This window comes from Elephas maximus, chromosome 23, assembly GCF_024166365.1.
Source record: "Elephas maximus indicus isolate mEleMax1 chromosome 23, mEleMax1 primary haplotype, whole genome shotgun sequence".
NCBI classification, from domain to species: Eukaryota; Metazoa; Chordata; class Mammalia; order Proboscidea; family Elephantidae; genus Elephas; species Elephas maximus.
The window spans coordinates 74,965,811-74,971,810 of record NC_064841.1 but is presented as its reverse complement, the minus strand read 5'-3'; positions in this window follow the sequence as shown (position 1 = coordinate 74,971,810).

The following is a 6,000-nucleotide window of genomic DNA, read 5'->3' as shown; positions in this document are numbered from 1 at the left end:
TAGTCTGACTTAGTCTGGAAGCTCTGCTGAAACCTGTCCATGATGGGTAACCTTGTGATATCTGAAGTACAAGTGGCATAACTTCTAGCATCATGATAACACACAAGGCACCAGAGAACAACCAAATGACAGACGGGAGGTGATAGCTCATGCTATGCTTCAATGATCTTCTTATCATCATTATTCTTGTCTCCCTTTCCGGCAAGAATAAAAACACAGTGGTTAAGCCTTCGGCTGCTAACCAAAAAGTCAGCAGTTCAATCCATAAGCCTCTTCTTGGAAACACTATGGGGCAGTTCTACTCTGTCTTATAAGGTCGCTGTGAGTTGGAATTAACTCGACGGCAATGGGTAATGTGTTTAGCCCTGCATAGATTTCTAAGTTTTCCCAAGTTTAATTTCATTTTGATATTCCTAACCACCCAGTGAGATTGGCAGCACAGGTAATGTTTTTGTACATTGTTTTAGTCATCTAGTGCTCCTGCAACAGAAATATCACAAAAGGATGGCTTCAACAAATGGATATTTGTTCTCACAGTCTGGTAGGCTAGAAGTCCAAATTCAGAAAGTCAGCTCTGGGGGAAGGCTTTCTCTCTGTGTCAGCTCTGGAGGAAGGCCCTTGTCATCAATCTTCCCCTGGACTGGGAGCTTCTCAGCACAGAGATCTCAGGTCCAAAAGACATGCTGTGCTCCTGGCTCTTGTGTCTTGGTGGTATAAAGTCCCCCTGTCTCTCTGTTTGCTTCTCTCTTTTATATCTCAAAAGAGGTTGGCTTCAGATGCAAACATCTTATAGATTGAGTTCTGCCTCATTTACCTAACTGTCTCTAATCCCACCTCATTAACATCATAGAGGTAGGATTTCCAACACAGGAATATCACATCAGGTGACAAAATGGTGGACAATCATACGATACAGGGAATCATGGACTCACCAAGTTGATACATATTTTGGAGGGACACAATTCAATCCATGACATATGTCAACCACAGAGAGGCAGGCTGAGAGGAATCAACCCTCGACACACAGTTCAAACGAGACAAAGCTTGAATTAAAACTCAAGTCTCCTGATAACTCATTCTGTGCTCTCTGATGGTAGGTTTTCAGGGAGATGGAACTGAGAGTGAGAACTATCTTGTCAGGACATCACCACCTTTGTGCTAACTCCTCTCCTCTCTAATCATTGTGGTGATGGCTTCCAATGTATCAGACTCACCCTTTTGCTCTGATTGCACCAGGGTCAATTCCTAACTTACGAACTTTTTCTCTAGGAAGGTGTTGGCCCAAGTTGTTGGCCCAGTACTAGACATGTGACTCAAAAGGAGAAGTCCTCCAAATCAGTAAGCTTTCACTGTGGTAGCAAAATTATGCCAGGGAAGTGTAGAAGTTGCTTTGATTCTTCTGAGTCAGGATTTCTTTAGCTGCAGGGTAATAAAAAATGGAGAAAACCTGAAGGGGCCATGTTGTTGTTGTTAGGTGCCATCGAGTGATTCTCAACTCATAGCGACGCCATATGACAGAGTAGAACTGCCTCATAGGGTTTTCTAGGCTGAAATCTTTATAGGAGTAGTTCATCCTGTCTTTCTCCCATGGAGTTGCTGGGTGGGTTCAAACGTCCAACCTTCTGGTTAGCAACCGAGTGCTTTAACCATTGCACCTCTAGGGCTCCTTTAAGGGGGCATGCAGACTGCAATTAGCAGCAAAAATTTTAAGCAGTGTAATTAACAGGAGACTGGTCTGAATTAGTGGAAACTTACAACATGTTTAAGGAAACTTCACCTTTTATATCCTTTTAAGGGCGTACGTGCAATAAGATGTTAGATTAGGACTCATTCTGTCTCAGTTTCCACTGAAATAACCAAATGACAGTGATCAGAATTCCAAGGTGTGTGTTTGACAGGTGACCCTCTTCATAGCATACTCAGGCTTCACGGGGAAAGAAGGGAAACCTGCTTCATGCCTCTTGGGCCCCTCAGCAAGACTAAAGATACAAAATGTGTTCTGAGAGAGGGTCATTGTTCTAGTTATCCAGTGCTGCTATAACAGAAAGACCACAACTAGATGGCTTTAACAAGCAAAAGTTTCTCTCTCACTGCCTATATATACACTGTCTAGGAAGTCCAAAAACAGGGTGCCAGCTCCAGGGGAAGTTTTTCTCTCTCTGTCAGCTCTGGAGGAAGGTCCTTGTCATCAATATTCCCCTGGTCTAGGAGTTTCTCTGCGCAGGGACCCCTGGTCTAAAGGGTGCACTCTGCTCCAGGCACTGCTTTCTTGGTGGTTTGAGGCCCCCATGTCTCTTTGCTCGATTCTCTCTTTTAAAACTCAAAAGAGACTGGCTTAAGATACAATCTAATCTTGTAGATTGATTCCTGCCTCATTAACATAACTGCCGCTAATCCCGCCTCATTAACATCATGGAAGTAAGATTTACAACACACAGGAAAATCACGTCAGATGACAAAATGGTGGAAATCACACAATACTGAGAATCATGGCCTAGCCAAGTTGACACATATTTCTAGGGGAACACAATTCCATCCATGACAGTTGGGAAAGATTGATGAAAAGATTTCTTATGAGAAGTTTTGGCCACACAAAGAGTTCCTGGTCTCCATCTTTAGCGGGGTTTGGAACATGTTCCATATTAATGCAAAGCCTGGTGAGAGGGGCTTCAAGAGGAACCCAGAGAGCCTTGTGAAATGTGGTTACTGCACTGGGGAGACATAGAAGACTAGTGCCTGGCCCATGCCTAAGAAAGTTGATGGGATTTCAACTTGCAGGTGTGACTCCTCCAGAGAAACTTTGAGGGCTAGAGGCAACTGACCGCTTGATTTGGAGGTGGGGCCAAAAGAGTTTTCCTGCACTAGGATCAGAATCCTTAGGTAGTATAAATGGTTAATGCCCTCCGCTAACTGAAAGGTTGGAGGTTCAAGTCCACCCAGAGGTGCCTCCGAAGAAAGGCCTGACAATTTACTTCTAACAAATCAGCTATTGAAAACCCTATGGAGCATAGTTCTACTCTGACACGCATGGGATTGTAATCGACTCCATGGCAACTGATTGCCCTAGGATCAGCCTACCCTGCTGGGACAAGTGATGTATGAGGTTTTCTTCAAGAACCAGATGTTGGCCACACTAGAGAGCCAGCATGGGGCCATCTGGAGCAGCCAGCATGGGGCCATTGGAGCAGTACTTCATGAACTCCAGTGTGCACACGAATCACCTGCAGGTCCTACTAAAATGGAAATTCTGACTCAAGGAGTCTGGGGTTGGGGTGGAGAGACTAAGATTCTGTATTTCTAAAAGGTTCCCAGTTGATGTCATTGCTGCTGGTTCTTTGACCACACTTGGAGTGGAAAAGAGAACTGTCCAATGGAGTTTCCCAAAGAGATTCGGGAGACATGACGGAAACAGAGGATGGAGACATTCTTCCTGATGCCCACAGCTTGGGAAGGAGTCACAAACAGTAGTGGGAACAGTGATGCATTTATCAGCCCAGGGCTGGGGTACAAGACAGAGGACCCAGCAGGGAAACGCCAAAGAGCTCATTAAATCTCCCTCAAGAGAAAGAGCTTTGTTCCAAAGCCAGGTCCACCCAGGACCTCTGCTTGAACCATCTGCCCGTCCTAGGTAGTGGGAATCTACCCAGTCAAGGGAGAACTCTTATCCCTTATCCCTCCTCCCACCCATCCTCACTTCATCAGCATGTAGGACTGGACCTTGTTGTTGTTGTTAGTGCCATCAAGTTGATTCTGACTCATAGCTATGTACAACAGAACAAAACACTGCCTGGTCTGAGCCATCCTCAAAATTGTTGCTATGTTTCAGCCCATTGTTGCAGTCGCTGTGTCAATCCACCTCTTTGAGGGTCTTCCTCTTTTTTGCTGACTATTTACCAAGGATGATGTCCTTCTCCAGGGACTGGTTCCTCTTGATAACATGTACAAAGTATATGAGACAAAGTCTCACCATCCTTGCATCTAAAGAACATTCTGGCTGTACTTCGTCCAAGATGGATTTGTTCATTTTTCCAGCAGTCCATGGTATATTCAATATTCTTCACCAGCATCATACTTCTAGGGCATCAGTTCTTCTTCAGCCTTCCTTATTCATTGCCCTAAGCAATACTTACCATAGGACACTGGAAAAGAGGTAGGTAGAAGGTCTTTGTGTTTGGATACCTTTTGAAGCCCAGAAAGAAATATAAAATGATTTTTAAATATTTATATCTAGGAGTTTCCTACCTCACATAGTGTGACAGAATACGGGCTAATTGATCACCAGATGGTGCTGCTTTCCTCTTGGCCATGGAGGTGGGGTCATGGTTCTTAGCTTCCCTTCCAGTTTGGTGCAATCATGCGACTAAATTTTGGCCAATAGAATATGATCAAAAGTGATGAGCTACTTCCAGCCTACACAGGAATGCTTCTCACATGCTTTTCTCTACTCTCTTATCTCCTGGCTAAATAGGATCCTGAAGACCTAGAATCACAAGCTGGAAAGACCCAAGGTCTCAGGACGATTGTTTAGAGTCATTGTGCCCAGGGCTGTGACTTAAACGAGAAAAGTAAAACAGAAATACATACTTATTGTGTTAAGCCACTAGATTCTGGGGTTATTCACTAGTGCAGTTTACCTACTTTGAGTAATAAACAATGGTAGGGCTGGAGACCCTGGAAGAATAAAGAACCTGCTCACTAGTGCCGAATGGCAACTGTCAGGAGTAAAATTGAAAAACATAGCAAATGGTGCCCTTAATAAGTTTTTTTTTTTTTCTCTCTGAGTCACTGTGGGCAAGCTTTTGGTTTTTAAGTATTCTGAGCACCAAATATGCTGTCTTTGGTGCGTTTGCCTTTCCATCTGAGGCTGCAAGGTAAGCATTCCTAGTGACAAAGTAAAGACACATTAATAATGAGACAATGTCACCTCTAATTCCCTGTCCTCAACACTCTTCAGGATTTGAGGGCACTACAATGTGGATTTTTTGTGGCTTCTTTTCTCCTTTGCTAGGGATCTTTTCTTGCATTCTAAAATACAGAATGTCATCCTTTTATAAAAGTTGCTAAACTCAAGGGAATGATAGAAGTTCTTAATACAATCCTCCAACTGCAAAATGCAGGTGTAATTGTCTAAAAAAGAACTATTTTCCCCAAAATGTATATATCTGTATAATTAATGTAAAAAAAAAGGCCAAGTAGTTACTTTTGTAATTTTTAAGGTAATTGTTTAATTTGGCAATAATATTGATTAGCAACAATAGAGACACGGTTGGGTGGGACTGTTCTTCACGTTATCATACAGAAAGCCAGTCTGATTGAATTCAGTTTAATAGATCCCTAAAAAACGGTGTTCAGTAAGAAAACTCCCTTCAGCATGTGACAGAATTTATACGCTTTTCAACCAATTGTTTGAGATCAGGGACCCCTAAACCCTTTGTTGGTTGAAATCTCAAGAGGTTCAAACTTTCAAGTTGAATTTGGTTTTATTCCATTTTTTCTTTATAGCTTTGATCTTTCCTTGGACTTTATCAATAGTTTCATTCTCTTCCATTTTCTTTAGATTTTAGAAACCAAATGGTGACTTCAGGGAAATGTCATCTGAGCCAGCTGGCTTGGCCTTCCTTTGAAGCCGCACATGCTCCCCGGGGCTATAGAAAAAGGCAAGCTAGCAGATATGGCAGGGTGTCTGTCAATGACTAATTCAAAGAGAAGGAAAGGCACATTTGATGTATAGCGATTACAAAACGACATTTGAAATGAATGCATAGATTTATTCACCTTTAATTTCCTTCTCGTATGAGAAAACGTCATTTCCTTTTGCTATTGTAATGATGTTGTAAATTACACAAAATTCTGATGTCAAAACATCAGAACATGATATTTAAAGTGTAAATACATTTTAAAAAATCTGCGTAACGACCTGTGAAATTAGAACAGGTGATAAAGGCATCTCATAAGGCTTATTCTTTGAAAAAAAAAAAAACCAGCTTTAAAGCTTTTCAA